Below are 18398 nucleotides of genomic sequence, written 5' to 3' on the forward strand. Positions count from 1 at the left end.
GGTTACACAGCTAACAGTAGTGGTTGTAGTTCTGGAGCCTGACCAGGTTACACAGCTAACAGTAGTGGTTGTAGTTCTGGAGCCTGACCAGGTTGTACAGCTAACAGTAGCGGTTGTAGTTCAAATCAAATCAAATCAAATTTATTTATATAGCCCTTCGTATATCAGCTGAAATCTCAAAGTGCTGTACAGAAACCCAGCCTAAAACCCCAAACAGCAAGCAATGCATGTGAAAGAGGCACGGTGGCTAGGAAAAACTCCCTAGGAAAAACTCCCTAGAAAGGCCAAAAACCTAGGAAGAAACCTAGAGAGGAACCAGGCTATGAGGGGTGGCCAGTCCTCTTCTGGCTGTGCCGGGTGGATATTATAACAGAACATGGTCAAGATGTTAAAATGTTCATAAATGACCAGCATGGTCAAATAATAATAATCATTGTAGTTGTCGAGGGTGCAACAAGCACGTCCGGTGAACAGGTCAGGGTTCCGTAGCCGCAGGCAGAACAGTTGAAACTGGAGCAGCAGCATGGCCAGGTGGACTGGGGACAGCAAGGAGTCATCATGCCAGGTAGTCCCGAGGCATGGTCCTAGGGCTCAGGTCCTCCGAGAGAAAGAAAGAAAGAGAGAAAGAGAGAATTAGAGAGAGCATATTTAAATTCACACAGGACACCGGATAAGACAAGAGAATACTCCAGATGAAACAGACTGACCCTAGCCCCCCAGCACATAAACTACTGCAGCATAAATACTGGAGGCTGAGACAGGAGGGATCAGAAGACACTGTGGCCCCATCCACTGATACCCCCGGACAGGGCCAAACAGGCAGGATATAACCCCACCCACTTTGCCAAAGCACAGCCCCCACACCACTAGAGGGATGTCTACAACCACCAACTTACCGTCCGAAGACAAGGCCGAGTATAGCCCACAAAATCTCCGCCATGGCACAACCCAAGGGGGGGGCGCCAACCCAGACAGGAAGACCACGTCAGTGACTCAACACACTCAAGTGACGCACCCCTCCCATGGACGGCATGGAAGAACACCAGTAAGTCAGTGACTCAGCCCCTGTAATAGGGTTAGAGGCAGAGAATCCCAGTGGAAAGAGGGGAACCGGCAAGGCAGAGACAGCAAGGGCGGTTCGTTGCTCCAGCCTTTCCGTTCACCTTCAAACTCCTGGGCCAGACTACACTTAATCATAGGACCTACTGAAGAGATAAGTCTTCAGTAAAGACTTAAAGGTTGAGACTGAGTCTGCGTCTCTCACATGGGTAGGCAGACTATTCCATAAAAATGGAGCTCTATAGGAGAAAGCCCTACCTCCAGCCGTTTGCTTTGAAATTCTATGGACAATTAGGAGGCCTGCGTCTTGTGACCGTAGCGTACGTGTAGGTATGTACGGCAGGACCAAATCGGAAAGATAGGTAGGAGCAAGCCCATGTAATGCTTTGTAGGTTAGCAGTAAAACCTTGAAATCAGCCCTTGCCTTAACAGGAAGCCAGTGTAGGGAGGCTAGCACTGGAGTAATATGATCAAATTTTTTGGTTCTAGTCAGGATTCTAGCAGCCGTATTTAGCACTAACTGAAGTTTGTTTAGTGCTTTATCCGGGTAGCCGGAGAGTAGAGCATTGCAGTAGTCCAGCCTAGAAGTAACAAAAGCATAGATTAATTTTTCTGCGTCATTTTTGGACAGAAAGTTTCTGATTTTTGCAATGTTACGTAGATGGAAAAAAGCTGTCCTTGAAACAGTCTTGATATGTTCTTCAAAAGAGAGATCAGGGTCCAGAGTAACACCGAGGTCCTTCATAGTTTTATTTGAGACGACTGTACAACCATCCAGATTAATTGTCAGATTGAACAGAAGATCTCTTTGTTTCTTGGGACCTAGAACAAGCATCTCTGTTTTGTCCGAGTTTAAAAGTAGAAAGTTTGCAGCCATCCACTTCCTTATGTCTGAAACACAGGCTTCTAGCGAGGGCAATTTTGGAGCTTCACCATGTTTCATTGAAATGTACAGCTGTGTGTCATCCGCATAGCAGTGAAATTCAACATTACGTTTTCGAATGACATCCCCAAGAGGTAAAATATATAGTGAAAACAAGTGGTCCTAAAACGGAACCTTGAGGAACACCGAAATTTACAATTGATTTGTCAGAGGACAAACCATTCACAGAGACAAACTGATATCTTTCCGACAGATAAGATCTAAACCAGGCCAGAACTTGTCCATGTAGACCAATTTGGGTTTCCAATCTCTCCAAAAGAATGTGGTGATCAATGGTATCAAAAGCGGCACTAAGATCTAGGAGCACGAGGACAGATGCAGAGCCTCGGTCTGACGTCATTAAAAGGTCATTTACCACCTTCACAAGTGCAGTCTCAGTGCTATGATGGGGTCTAAAACCAGACTGAAGCGTTTTGTATACATTGTTTGTCTTCAGGAAGGCAGTGAGTTGCCGTGCAACAACTTTTTCTAAAATTTTTGAGAGGAATGGAAGATTCGATATAGGCCGATAGTTTTTTATAATTTCTGGGTCAAGATTCGGCTTTTTCAAGAGAGGCTTTATTACTGCCACTTTTAGTGAGCTTGGTACACATCCGGTGGATAGAGAGCCGTTTATTATGTTCAACATAGGAGGGCCAAGCACAGGAAGCAGCTCTTTCAGTAGTTTAGTTGGAATAGGGTCCAGTATGCAGCTTGAGGGTTTGGAGGCCATGATTATTTTCATCATTGTGTCAAGAGATATAGTACTAAAACACTTTAGTATCTCCCTTGAGCCAAGGTCCTGGCAGAGTTGTGCAGACTCAGGACAATGGAGCTTTGGAGGAATACCCAGATTTAAAGAGGAGTCCGTAATTTGCTTTCTAATGATCATTATCTTTTCCTCAAAGAAGTTCATAAATGTTTTACTGCTGAAGTGAAAGCCATCCTCCATTTGCGAATGCTGCTTTTTAGTTAGCTTTGCGACAGTATCAAAAAGAAATTTCGGATTATTCTTATTTTCCTCAATTAAGTTGGAAAAATAGGATGATCGAGCAGCAGTGAGGGCTCTTCGATACTGCACGGTACTGTCTTTCCAAGCTAGTCGGAAGACTTCCAGTTTGGTGTGGCGCCATTTCCGTTCCAATTTTCTGGAAGCTTGCTTCAGAGCTCGTGTATTTTCTGTATACCAGGGAGCTAGTTTCTTATGACAGATGTTTTTAATTTTTAGGGGTGCAACTGCATCTAGGGTATTGCGCAAGGTTAAATTGAGTTCCTCGGTTAGGTGGTTAACTGATTTTTGTCCTCCGACGTCCTTGGGTAGGCAGAGGGAGTCTGGAAGGGCATCAAGGAATCTTTGGGTTGTCTGAGAATTTATAGCACGACTTTTAATGCTCCTTGGTTGGGGTCTGAGCAGATTAGTTGTTGCAATTGTAAACGCAATAAAATGGTGGTCCGATAATCCAGGATTATGAGGAAAAACATTAAGATCCACAACATTTATTCCATGGGACAAAACTAGGTCCAGAGTATGACTGTGGCAGTGAGTAGGTCCAGAGACATGTTGGACAAAACCCACTGAGTCGATGATGGCTCCGAAAGCCTTTTGGAGTGGGTCTGTGGACTTTTCCATGTGAATGTTAAAGTCACCAAAAATTAGAATATTATCTGCTATGACTACAAGATCCGATAGGAATTCAGGGAACTCAGTAAGGAACACTGCATATGGCCCAGGAGGCCTGTAAACAGTAGCTATAAAAAGTGAGTGAGTAGGCTGCATAGATTTCACGACTATAAGCTCAAAAGACGAAAACGTCGGGTTTTTTTTGTAAATTGAAATTTGCTATCGTAGATGTTAGCAACACCTCCGCCTTTGCCGGATGCACGGGGGGTATGGTCACTAGTGTAACCAGTAGGTGAGGCCTCATTTAACACAGTAAATTCATCAGGCTTAAGCCATGTTTCAGTCAGGCCAATCACATCACGATTATGATCAGTGATTAGTTCATTGACTATAACTGCCTTGGAAGTGAGGGATCTAACATTAAGTAACCCAATTTTGAGATGTGAAGTATCACAATCTCTTTCAATAATGGCAGGAATGGAGGAGGTCTTTATACTAGTGAGATTACTAAAGCGAACACCGCCATTTTTTATTTTGCCCAACCTAGATCGAGGCACAGACACGGTCTCAATGGGGAAAGCTGAGCTGACTACGCTAACTGTGCTAATGGCAGACTCCACTAAACTGGCAGGCTGGCTAACAGCCTGCTGCCTGGCCTGCACCCTATTTCATTCTGGAGTTAGAGGAGTTAGAGCCCTGTCTATGTTCGTAGATAAGATGAGAGCACCCCTCCAGCTAGGATGGAGTCCGTCACTCCTCAACAGGCCAGGCTCGGTCCTGTTTGTGGGTGAGTCCCAGAAAGAGGGCCAATTATCTACAAATTCTATCTTTTGGGAGGGGCAGAACACAGTTTTCATCCAGCGATTGAGTTGTGAGACTCTGCTGTAGAGCTCATCACTCCCCCTAACTGGGAGGGGGCCAGAGACAATTACTCGATGCCGACACATCTTTCTAGCTGATTTACACGCTGAAGCTATGTTGCGCTTGGTGACCTCTGTTTCATCCTAACATCGTTGGTGCCGACGTGGATAACAATATCTCTATACTCGCCAGTTTTAGCTTTAGCCAGCACCGTCTTTAGATTAGCCTTAACGTCGGTAGCCCTGCCCCCTGGTAAACAGTGTATGATCGCTGGCTGTAGTTCTGGAGCCTGACCAGGTTGTACAGCTAACAGTAGCGGTTGTAGTTCTGGAGCCTGACCAGGTTGTACAGCTAACAGTAGCGGTTGTAGTTCTGGAGCCTGACCAGGTTGTACAGCTAACAGTAGCGGTTGTAGTTCTGGAGCCTGACCAGGTTACACAGCTAACAGTAGTGGTTGTAGTTCTGGAGCCTGACCAGGTTGCACAGCTAACAGTAGCGGTTGTAGTTCTGGAGCCTGACCAGGTTGCACAGCTAACAGTAGCGGTTGTAGTTCTGGAGCCTGACCAGGTTGCACAGCGAACTGGTCATTCTGGGCAAGCTGCAGCAACAAGGGCAGTATCATTCCTGTATGTTTGGGAGGGTATTCAGGGCTGTGGGGTGATCAGTTTCAATTTCTACAACAGTTGGGTGCAGGCACTCAACAGATGCAGCTTGCATGCCAACGAGACCCATTGACTAACCAGAATGTTATCTCAGCCTGAATGATGCTGAGGATACTCCAGTAGTGGAATGGCTGGTTGTCTGGTTGTGAAGGAGTCTGTGAAAGGGCTGTCACAAACATACTTGCCTTTCGATGCCTATGTTTTTTTTATGTTGAATATGGCCAAGTCCTGCTGGTCATGCCCTACATATTTCTTTATATTCCTTTGGAAGTCGAGATGAAAATGTAGCCGATATTAACTGTGGGTGGTTGGCATTGATTACTTACTGGGGCACAGCCAGCAGGAAATGTGGAGAGTGACAACCTGTGAGAGTGACCTCCAGTTACTTGGAGGTTAGTGTAGCTTGGTTGTGAGGGACATAGCACAGCTCCATATACATTTGAAGATGATCCCTGGGCTTTGATGGACAGTTAAAGGGTTGCAGAGGAGGTGGAGCTGATCAGGCATGGTGTACAAAGACCACTATATCCCAGTCAATCCCCAGCCTCCATAAATAATCACATACAGGAAGTTCTACCATCCTAAGGTGCCTCTTGTTTGTCATAAAATGGCATGTCCTTATAGGGACGTTGGAAATACTGCCGATTCCCAGACCAATGCATGAGTCACCACAGCATGAGCTCATTCTTCACATGCTCGTCCAGTTCAGGTGTCACATGGGCTGGTCAGCAATGGTTGGTAGCAAAAGAGTATGAGGGCAATGCACACAAGCAATTTGTGTCTGTTGAATGGCCTGACATGGCAGTCCAGTCTCTCTAGTAACTGCCTGATGGGAGGAGTGGGCCTATGGCGGATAGATCTAGGAGATTCACAATAGTATTGACATTGGAGTGGTGCAATTCCAATGACATTAAGTTGATGGCATTTCTTGTCAATGAGTGTCATTCTGGTTGCATTCTCCTAATACACATTAATGTCAACATCTACAGCAACTCCAGGTCCAGACAGCCAGGATGATGGACATGACTGTCTGGAAGAAGCAATGTACCAGCACAACCGGAACAGGATAAGAGTGCACCAGAACATCCCAATGCAGTGAGCCAGCGGAAGGATTCAGGCAGACGTTTTAGGCTAGCAATGAATCAAAGCTCACTTCTAAATGAGGTGACTTAAGAGCCCAATCTTGGAGGAACAAGTTATACTACAGTGGGGGCAAGTTGTAGAGCTAGAGAGAGGGTGTGTCTGAGTCCAGGGTTGGATTCTCTTTCCTTGGAGCCTCCCCGTTACCTCATTGATCCTCAGAGACTCCTGACTTGGAATGCCTGGTGTTGCCATGCCAAGCAGTCTGCTACCTTTTACAAATCCAGACAAAGGTGTTTGAGTGTAAGTGTTGGATTACTAACAGTTGAATTACACAGAAATAGTCTTAAGTAGTGGTCATAAGTGTACATATACAGGTGATTAAACCACCATTTAATGTTATTGTGGAAGCCATTTTGGGCACCATAATGGATTTGGAGTAAAGTCTAGGGGGGGGGGGGCTAACGTAATTGGAAGAAGCTGAACATGTAAAATCCAGAGGAAACCTTTGACTTAAAATACGTTTTCGGTGTCTGAGCTTGCCTTAGCGCCGATTACAATAACCACAGCATACAAACGCTTAAGTATATGCATTTGTCAGGCAGGACCGTACAGCACTGAATGAGAGCAAATTTGACTTGACAGTTGTCTGTTTTAAAACAGTTACCAAAAGGCTTACATTCATCATATTCATAGTTATTTCCTCCTATTGCATCTGTGTTTACAGGTCTATATTTCCAAGATGCATTAAGATATGTTTGTATGTAGGGAAGACAACTGACTACTTGTATTGCAAATTGTAGCAATATAAGAGCTTGTCATTTTGAGTTACATCAGCTTGTGGCTCACCCCACTTCCAGCCATGCATCATTCTGCACAGTTTGACTTTAGGTGGGGTGTCACTATTTGTCAATTTAACCCCTTTCAGTAAAACATTTTTACACAACCATCCATTTCATATATGGGAGACTTGAGATATGAAAAAACATGGTTGTGCTTTGTTGTACCTGGGGTAGGGATACCGCAAACGAAAGCCTTTGAGTATTGGGCACTAGCGTACTAATGATAACTATGAAACTGAAAGACTCAATACTGAAAATTAAGACAGTAGTTGATGGGAAAAGGTTAGTACAATGTATATAAAACATTCAACCGTCACAGAATAAGGCAGCAAGAAGCAGACAAGCCTCTGCTTGCGCTAGTCTGTTGTACAGTGCCTTCAGGAAGTATTCACATCACTACTTTTCCCACATTGTTGTTACAGCCTGAAACTTCAATTATAGAGATTTGTCACTGATCTACACAACAACCATTAATGTCATAATGGAATTTTGTTTGTAGAAATGTTTTAAATAAATGAAAAGCTGAAACGTCTTGAGTCAAGTATTCAACCCCTTTGTTATGGCAAGCCTAAGTTCAGGTATATAAAATGCGCTTAACAAATCAGAGTTGCACGGAATCAGTGTTCAAGTGGTTAACCTGATTTGAATGACTAATCATATCTGTACACCACAAAATTCTGTAAGGTCCATCAATCGAGTAGTGAACTTCAAGCAGAGTCAACCATAAAGACCAGGGAGGTTTTCCAATGCCTCATAAAGAAGGGCACTGATCGGTAGATAAGTAAAATTAAGATGAATATATCCCTTTAAGCATAGTGAAATTCTTCAGTTATGGGTGGTGTATCAATACACCCAGTTACTACAAAGAGACAGGTGCCCTTAAGGCATTTGCCAGAGGGAAAGGAAACTGCTCAGATTGAGGCCAGAGGTGATTTTAAAACAGTAATAGTTGTGATTAGAGAACTGATGGATCAACGTTGTTACTCCACAATACTAACCGAAATGTCGCAGCCAATCTGAATGAGTTTCCCCACAAAAGGGCTTTATTACAGACATACTCAGCACCCTCAGACAATCCTGCAGGTGAAGCAGCCCGATGTAGGTCCTGGGCTGGCGTGGTTACACATGGTCTGCGGTTGAAGCTGGTTGTATGTACTGCTAAATTCTCTAAACCGATGTTGGAGGCAGCTTATGGCAGAGAAATTAATGTTAAGTTTGGCGGACATTACTGCAATCAACATGACATGTGAAGGAAGCGTGCAATTGAGGCATCTGTTCATTTTAGGGGTTCTTTTGTCAACCAGCACAAGGTGCACCTGTGTAATGATCATGCTCTTTAATCAGCTTCTTGATATGCCACACCTGTCAGGTTAATCTTGGCAAAGGAGAAATGCTCACTAACAGGGATTAAGTGCAAAAAAATGAGAAAAGCTTTTTGTGCATATGGAACATGTGCTCTTTTATTTCAGCTCATGAAACTTTGTTGCATTTGTCCAGTATTTTTAATTCGGGCAGTAAAGAGTATTAAAATCAAGGGGTATGACTACTTTGAAGGCACTGCCTATGAGAGGTAGCTGGATACTTTACATGGACCTATTTTCAAGAATAGCAGGCTAAGGCCTAGTTCTGTGACTGACATGGCCTCACTTCACACTTGATGTTCACTCACATGGGGTACAGAGAATGAACACTGAAAATGTACATTGATTAGAGAAATAAAGTGGGACTGGAATTTGAGGTTTAATATAAATGTTAAAGGTTGAAAAGATTGGGGACTATACATTAGGAAATAAATGCATTCAACTGATTAAGAACGTTATCGTTAAGGTATGAAGCATAGACTTATGCTTCAAGGACAGGGCCTTATAACCCACATGGCTCAACTGCTGTTTTTTTTCTGGCCATACATCAGGTCTGGGGTCAATGGAACAATAACTAATTGGTGATGCAAAATGTTGAGGCAAGGTGGGAGTGGCAGTGCTTGACTTGGGTGGGAGCTCAGAACCTTTACTTCCTAATGTCTGAGCGCCTGTTCCTCAGAACATAACGCAAAAGTTGTAACGCCTGCGCCTACATCAGTACTGCCATTTTTTAGGCCAAGTCAAGCAGTGGTGAGTGGGAATGTCCATTGACAAGTGATGGAACAGTAATAGGGTCCTTCTAGCTAATGAGTTATCCCTAGGGTCTGAGTTGCTACAGCCGATGTCAAACGATAGCCAGGGTTCAGAGGAACCGGTAAGACGCCGCAAATGTTTATTCAAGTAGCCTGACATCCAAAATGAAAGAGCGGGTTAGATTTAGTAACAAGGCAGTAGACAAAACGGCTTGGCCTATTGAAGTGCTTCTCTGCCATATTACAGCTTCCCTTCCATTTTGAGGGGAACCAAAAATTGGCAATTGAGCAGGCATCCCATTACTCAGCACAATAACGCCGGTACACACGGAACTTTAATGTCAAGGAAAACTGGCCATGTCAGACATATTGGAAGTAACTCAAATCCTACCTATAGGGCAACAGAAGCAAACATTGGTCCTGCCAGTCAAATACATTGGCACCCTTGCCTCCCTCATTTTAGTTGAGAATTATTCATACATTGGGTTGTCACAATTACAAAACCCCTTTTCAATGTTTAGGAAACTAATTGCATGGGTGAAGTTCGCACCCAGGAGATTGTTGTAACTTTTTACCATCACGAGCTTGCAGCTAATTTGACCCACTTCAGCAGCAACTTCCAAATTGAGTGGTGACTTGCAACTGTTTGATGGGATTCAGATGACTTATCACAGGAAGTCAAGTGTGTAGCAACCATTGCTAGGAGCTTGTGTTTAGGTTAGCCTGCTGGAAGACCAACCATCAGACCCTGTTTAGACAGTTGGAGGAATATTATCAAGTGGTTTGTGTACAATCTGCCAGTTTCATGTCTTGCACTTTTAAGGCCCCTAGTACCAGAGGCAAAGTAACCCAGCAGTGTCAAACTGCCATGCGATTGGAGAGAGTGTTTTGACTGCTTCATTGTGGTGAACAGGAAGACCAGAATTATGTCTTGAACTTCCAAAACTACCCAACACCTTAATTCTGGGGGAATTAAGGTTGCAATACAGTCACCAATACCAAATGAATTAAAGCTTGTCCCTACAAACGGTGCAATAATGCTGTGGGGTTGGTAGTCAGCTGCTATGGTCAATGTCCAAAAACTGGGTCTCCATTGGTCATGAGCAGTCCAGTAGGATGACCCAAACCACCCATTATGGGAGAAAAAAAAACCCCATTAAAAACCTCCAGTAACATCTGTACAGCAGGCACCCCTCAACTTGAGCAGTTTGAAGCAAGCCAAATTGCAAGTAGAAAGGTACAGCAAGCTCAGAACTACATGCATTTTGTGCCGTAATTGTCAAAGGTTATTTAACCAAGTATTGCACCTGGGTGTCAATAACTGTCCATGCCTTGGTGATTTTCTTAACATTGAAAAATGTATTTAGTCTGCAATGTTAACAAACCAAGCTGCAAATTTAGAGTTCTTAACTACAGTGCCAATATTGTCTGGCACTACATGCTGTAGAAGAGGCTTAGTAAATAGCTATTGAGTAATTACATGGAACAACTTCTGCAAAAGGACTTCATGGAACACAAGTCCAATGTGTGGAGACTTAAAATCAGTTAACCAAAACTGAAGCTTTATTATATTAGAACAAGTGTGAGTCAGAGAGAAGAACAGGTCCAGAAGAGATCTGCTTCTTATACTGGCTGGCATCTGTAGCTCTAGGACCTAGAACAAGAGCAGACACCAACTTCAGGGTCTGGAGGACATACTGATACCACAGAGCCATCAGCGGCCAGAAATCACTAGATAAACGGAGCCATACCTCTTTTTGAGCCAGTTGGTCTGAGAGAGTTTGCATACCTCAGGGCATTTGCACACTGGCCTGAACAGATGCCATCAGGTTTGGTGGTGTCACAGAGGACTGCATCACAATGCACAAAGATCTATGGAGAGAACAGAGTATTTAAAATACAACTCAGGCTAGCATCTAAGAGATTAGACTTTCTAGAGGAAACAGTCTACATCACCTGTTCTTTCAGAACTGCATCATCCTTGGTGAAGGTGAACATGTTGATGGAGAAGCGTTTGATGTGAGCTGGGACCTGAACCCTTGTGTCCGCAACGACGGGATGGAAGACCGTGAGGTACAGGTCATCAAGATTCTCACAGCTGAGAGTAGGAGTGGGCAAGAGATTAGATACAAATCATGAAGAATCCTGGCTGTATTCATTAATGCATACCAAACGGTTTGGGGCAGGAAGTCCATTTGTTTCAGCCAGTTCACTAGTGAATGAGACCCTGGCCACTGTTATTCTGCCTAAAATGACCCCAGAAAAAAACATGCTAGCTACCTGTCAACAATGAGGTCCCAGCTAGGAAGAGAAGTTCTGTCCTTGTGCAGCGTGGCCCAGCAGTTCTCCAACACCACCTCTATTTGAGGGTCAGTGGACTGCATCAGCTCCACCTCAAAATACAGAGGCTGTCTCAAGTACTTTTCCACTGGGTAGTCCTCATTTTGGTAGAATAAGGCATAAGAGCTATCTGAAAGACAGAGCCAGTGAGCAGAGTTCACCTGAAGGTTTACATTAACATGATTGCTTAATTTTAGAACTAGTAACCCAAGCAGTCTGACTAGAACAAGGCTGATTTGTGACACTGTCACTTAAACTCATCTTACCCTGGGACAGTCTGATTTGGACCACCAGATGTCCCACCCCAGGATCTGCCACAGGGTCAGTTCTCCTTGGGCTAGCACGGAATGCCATGGTCTTTGTGTGGTTGAGCAGGTAGTAGCAAGAGACGGTGTGCCTGAAACACGAGGGCCAACCAGTGACAATACGCACAGGACGGAAAATCATTCACAACATAGTGGCATGCATTCTTACCGATACTCTGGAGCGGATGGACCTTTCCTACTTTGTTTGCCTGTGTTGTATGGCAGGGCAATTTCATTCTTATACACCATGACATCGTCAAAGAACTAGAAAGGTAAGAACAATTAGAAATGCAATATGTCATTCACGATACCGAGGTAGAATCTTAACACATGGGTCCATATGCATAAAGTGTCAGTAGGGGTGCCGATCGAATCCTAGACCGCACATCTGCATTGTGTCCCACCCACCCCTCTTTTACACTGCTCTGTTCATCATATATGCATAGTCACTTTAACCATATCTACCTCAATCAGCCTGACCAACCAGTGTCTGCATGTAGCATCGCTACTTCTATAAGTGTTCTTTACCTACTGTTCACGTAAAACCTTTTTTGCACTATTGGTTACAGCCTGCAAGTAAGCATTTCATTGTAAGGGCACACGTGACAAATTTTGAAATCCCTTGTAATCTGATTTTAAAAGTTAGAGATCCACATTACTGATGAGTTATCAGGCCTAGAAGCAGCCTTACCGTTCTTGTGGTGCCACAGGAGTTGAGTTTGAAGGAGAAGAAAGCAAAGCGGTCATTGCTGAAGGCTGGTTTACATGACTGGTCCCTCAAGGTCAGGTATTCAGGGTTCAAGTTGCTAACAGATTCCACCTTAACCGCCAGTGCAGTCGCTGTGCCGTTGGAGTAGCACTCTGAAATGTGTTCAAAGCAAGTGCAGATAAGTCAGTCTCTTGCCCTAATGCGAGACTGCATTCCAGTAATATTTTAAGCAATTGCGTTAGCTATTTTTACAGTAACATTAAAATACAAAGCCATTTTAAACAGAACACAAACCAGTTGTAGTCAGGGGGAAATAGCAGGCAAGTGAAAGGTCATCGAGTTGCCACATGTTAGGCATCTCCAACAGCAGCAAGTCCACTCTGGCTCTGATAGATTTGAAGTGAACCAACTGGAAAGCAACAGTTACTTTTAGTTCAGGGGGGGGTAATTACATTTAAACAGTTTGAGCTAATGGTCAGAACGTAATTTAACACCACAAATAAATCCCAAGAGCGAAGTTGACCATCACAACCATTTGAAATTCCCTAAAAGAACAAACTTTGTGGGGCAAATAAAAGCACCATGTTGCCAACCCCTGATGTATTAGGCAGTTCAATAGTCGTCCGAGGCATTTTGCGCAGCGAGAGAGTCATGCGGCATTAGCGTTAGTAATCATGGATCAGAACTCATACCTCAAATGCTGCAGCAGGTGCAGTGAAGGGCACCACGATACTGAAGTGTGTGCCGTTGCCAGTGAGACTGTACAGCTTTGCCAGCTCAGTATCCAGCTCCCTCCATGAACCAGCATGAAGCATCATGGTCTGGAAGTTATCCTGTTTGCTCCCGTATTTTACAGAGAAGTAGAAGTTCTCCTGGTCGCAGCTGCCGGTGATTGTGGGAAGAACTGAGACAGAAAATGTAGCTAAGGAAAAAGTTGATCTGAAGCACTGGATGGGTGCTCACCCAGGGCCCAGTTTGCCTATTGGATAGGATTAAGTGCATTGAAGTAGAAACTAAATTGTTTCCTATGCATTTCACTTGATTAAATGCATAGGAATAGAATCTGCATCTCCATGGAAGTCAACAATTGAGTGTTGCTTTCAATCAGATGCCTTACTGGGTCCTGCAGTCAATCTACTGAAGCGATTGATATTTAACCTAGGTGGCCTTACCAACATCTTCCCGGGAGGCCTCCAGCTCAGCAGGGTGGGGGAAGGGTGTTTGTTCAGGCAGGACGAGCAGACCGAAGACCAGAGGGAGGAAGTACACAGTTGTAAGGGGATCAGGGTTCTGCATATATTAAATAGAAAAAAAGCATTACATGTTGGTCATGTTCAGCATGAGGCACGTTTCAAATGGATGCAGCATCTACTCAGATTTACTATGTGAGCCAAAACACCAAGTTGCCCTTTATGAAATCCTGTTCGTATATACACACACACACATTAGCAATGTTCTTTTACAGACCGAGTCTGTCATTGCAGCAGTACATTTAACTGAAGGAACACACTTGTTTCAGGACTAATTCATCTGAGAAGGGCACTCTTAGTGAGAAGGTCTTGGAGCCGTTAGCAAAGTGGTGCTCCTGGACATCAAAGCCTCTGGCATTGCACTCTGCAACAGTTAGCACCCTGGTGGTAAAGGTGATGTTCATCAGCTCCACATCATGGAGGAAGGTACCCAGGAGGATGTCAAACACTCTCTGCTCAGGAACAGTGCCTGGAAGAGAGGCCATAACATGGGTTAAAGGTAAAGAGAACTTAACAGGTGTTCCAGAAATAGTTTAAAGTATGCAACTTTTATACCAGGGAGTTATGTTTCCTCCTTGGAGACTGGGACAGCATCTGCTAGAGTCAAGGTTACCGCCACACTAAATGTTTGTGAACTGTACACCATCCTGAACAGACCCGCCTGCATTCAGTACAAGTGAAGCAGACTTACTGTCAATAACATGTGGAGGCCTGGGCATCAGAGGAGTTGTGATGGGGAAGAGGACTTTGTATCTTGTGTCAGCCTGTGTGTTTTCTGCCCTCCACAGCAACTCAAGCATCGGTTCAACAGTGTAGGTTATGTGGTAAGCATAATCTTGGGCATGACTCTGCAATCAATACAAATAGAAGTTGTATAAATCAAGCAACTGTCAAGACATGTTCTGCTCATTAGGCAGATGAAGACACTGAAAGAATTACATTAAGAAACGCATCTTGTGGCCTAATGAACAATATGAAAGTAGTCTGACCTTGTAGTAGCCATCAGGTGACCCCACTGGAATCTCAATGATGATGTGAGACTCCATGACAGACATCTTGTAGTGTCTGGTGGCCATCTTGGTTTTGTCCAGCCTCTGGCCATAGATACCCATGTGTGTCTCCAGAATCTTAACAGCACTAGAAATCAGCGGGGTGATGCGGCGAGGCACATGCCAGGTGATGACCTTGTCAGTGAAGACTACACCACCTGACCAATTGGGCAAGACACAATCAGAAATGTGCTGCTTTTGTAAAAAGCCAGAGATGCCCTTTAGAAAGCATATGTACCAGTAGGACAGGCAGCAGCTGAATCCACAATCAAATTGCCAGTCTTGTAGTAAGTGGACACACTGAAGACCTCCATAGGAACTCCAGCCACCTGGTGAGAAAGTAATGTATTAGTCACATGGCATGTTCTAACCAATATGTCATTATGATGACAGGGAAGTGACAACCAAGAAAATTGCTTAGGCCAGTGATGATCACCTCTACAGAATAAGTCTCTGCCATGTTGTAGGGGCTTCAGATCACCAGTCTTGTTTGGGTCATCATGGCACCATAACCAGCCCGCTGAGCATCAGTCAGTAACATGACCTTGGGGTCAGGGGTGTGGAATGTCATCTTCCAGATGCCATTTGGAGCAACGGCAGCCTGTGGTGGAAAGGAAAATAGTAACTACAGAGAATGTAGCCAGTCTACGTGTATATAAAAAAGTGAATCATCTTAAATGACATACATCAGGGATGGCATCTTCCCAGGAATCATGAACCTGCTGGCCAGCGACCATTTTGACAGGGGTCTCTGGAGTGACCATGAGGCTTGACACCTGAACAGAGCAAATCACCAAGGCTAGATCAATAAATTCTACACCAAAGTATTGCACCCACCTTAAAAAGCAGTAAAACTAAATCTAGGGATACTCAGAATGGCCTCACCTCCATGTAGTTCCTGTCACAAAGAATTTCCCGGGAGGCCCAGGGGGAGTAGCTGCACGTCTCGGTCACATGCTTGACCTGCTCTGAATGGCCATCTCTATACATTCGCAGTCGCAGGCCAAGGGTGAACACCACATCCACCTATGGAACAAATCACTTAGTTCTGGGTCATGTTCATTAGGCACAAAGCATAAGACTAGCCAAAACAGGGAGGGACTACCTGGAATGCCAAGTTATCCATTTAAGGGTAACTTTTGGCATCGTTTGCACTAAATGCATACTGTTCAAGTTGAAATGTATACGTCAGCTGATAAGACTAACAGCAAGATTGATTAAGGACAAGGTAGTTGTCATTTAACTGCATTGTCCCTTTTGGAAATGTACCTGGTTGTCAACATAACAGCCCAACAAGGACGCAAAGACTTTGGTGTTGCCCCAAGGGTCAGACTCAACGCTGTATCCACACTGGGCAGCCAAGGTGTGCGACAACGGTATAATGTCAGTGCCATCTGAAAGAACCGTTGCGGATTAGACTTTGAAATAGAATGTTCACACCAACTTGTCATGACGCTTCAGTACTTAGACTCACCGATGGCATCAATTTCTAGCTGGCTACCGACAGCCAAAGTTTTGTCCAATGTTAGCCTCAAGACGTTGCCAAGACACGCAGACCGCAAGCCATTATCTGGAGAGAAGATACCAGTAAGTCCTACTGAGCAGTATTAGTCAGGTACACAACTTCATACAATTAGGGAGCCCTTACTTGAACTAGGCTTGGAACTTGGCCTCTGGAACTGACCAGAGACAGCAACACTCAGCAAAACCCATGTCACACTAAAATGAGAGTACAACATATAAATCACACATTTATCAAACATTAAAAATAAAAATTTAAAAAATACTTACAGACATCTAAAAACACACATCACACCAAATGGGCACTTTGGCTTGTACACAGCCACAAAAACCCCACTGTCATAAGAGGAAGCGCAGCACAGAAGGAGACTGTACCACTGGAATACTGTGCTTGAGCCCTTTCCCAGGTGTTTTATCTGGTAGCCAATCACACTGGCCACAGGTCATTATCAATCAACGGTCCACATTCACAGCTCGTTAGCTGTAAGCAGAGGACAGAACAGTCAGATTGAAATGCATTTTATATGCTTCTCTTTCATGTAGAGAAAATAAGTTGTATTTATATCTGAAATGTTATCAGGGAGGTGATCAGCGAACAATGAAAAGTAGGGCAAAGGGGGTGCTGCTGGATTAGGTCTAGATGGGATACAGGTTTTTTCAAATTGACTTCAAAAGTATTTTTTTTTACATTTTAGCTAACCCTTTTCCTAACCTTAACCTACTTCTCCTAACCTGCTACATTAATTATTCTAACCTGCTGCATAAGTTCTCCTTAAGCTGCTACAAAAAGTCAATTTTGACAAAAGCTGTATCCCTTCGAGACAAAATCGGTTTTACTGGCCTATTTCAATAATAGCATTAATAGTTTACACAGGCAGACTAATTCCGATCTTTGTCCAATAATAAGTATTTTGACCAATCAGATCAGCTCTTTTGCCAATCATTGGGCAAAAGATCAGAATTGGGCTGCCTGTGTAGACACAGCTAAGACACACTATTCAGTGATGTTGTCAAGTCACTAAACCTCAAGTCTGAGTCTGGCCCTAAGTCCCTATTGTTTGAGTCTGAGTCCTTTATACTTGAGTCAAGAGTCCCTTGGTAGTGCTAAATTCTGCGGTCCAACCAGTGCTTGACTTGGGCAGGAGCTCACCGAAGCTGAGTATCGGCACCTCAAATATTCTACTGATTGAGGTCCTGTTCCTCTTATAGAATATTAGCTAACAAGTATTGTGGAGCGCCTGCACCGAAATATGAACAGTACCTGCACCCAAAATGAGTTACGGAACCTATTTCAGTCCAAGTCAAGCACTGGATCCAACCATTTTTTAAATCTAAATTCTGTCCATTGTAAGGATGGTAGCGTACGAGTCGAGTCACGAGTCATGAAAAATGTGATTTGAGTCTGAGTCAAGTCCGAGACGTGGACTTGAGTACAACACTGATACTATTACTCATTAATTCAGAAAAATCACATTTCGTCATGTTGTATATTGCACACCAAAAGTGCATTGATACTAGGTTACCGATTAACAATTGAAATAACGGAACTGGAGCTTGTTATTGAATACTGTACACACTGTTCACCTAGCATGTGGGAGCCAGAAGCGGTATGGATTAATACTTATATTCACAAGTTTAGGTTCATGATTGTACTTGTAAGACTAGCATCAAACTATCACAAAGAAACCTATTGTGGTTTGCATCAAATTATATCACATAATTATTTATTTGTATTTAACCCTTGTGTGGTGTTCGGGTCTGTGGGACTCATTTTGAATGTTAACTAAAAGATAAATGATACAATTAATTCTTTTTTCAACCTGAGACTCATTGGCCTTGGCTCATTTTCTGTGAAGAACATGTAGTAAAATAACACATTTTCATTGAGTGCACACTGTGCACCCCCCTACACATTTATATTACATATGTGGTGTTCGGGTCCACTGGACCCGAGGGTAATAAAAATGTGGAAAAGTGTGTGTGTGTAGGTGAAAACAAGTAAAAATGAAACAAAAAGGTTTGCTGTGTGCCTTCACTCTGTCCTCCTCCTCCTACCTGGGCCTG

At 43.8% G+C, this 18398-nt stretch overlaps 1 pseudogene; it reads right to left on the reverse strand.

Moving 5' to 3' along the window:
- Positions 1 to 10686: 10686 nt before the first annotated feature.
- LOC115175034 (uncharacterized) lies at positions 10687 to 16727 on the reverse strand (annotated as a pseudogene).
- Between the last annotated feature and the right edge of the window lie 1671 nt (positions 16728 to 18398).

The sequence above is a fragment of the Salmo trutta genome, chromosome 35 (genome assembly GCF_901001165.1).
Source record: "Salmo trutta chromosome 35, fSalTru1.1, whole genome shotgun sequence".
NCBI lineage: Eukaryota > Metazoa > Chordata > Actinopteri > Salmoniformes > Salmonidae > Salmo > Salmo trutta.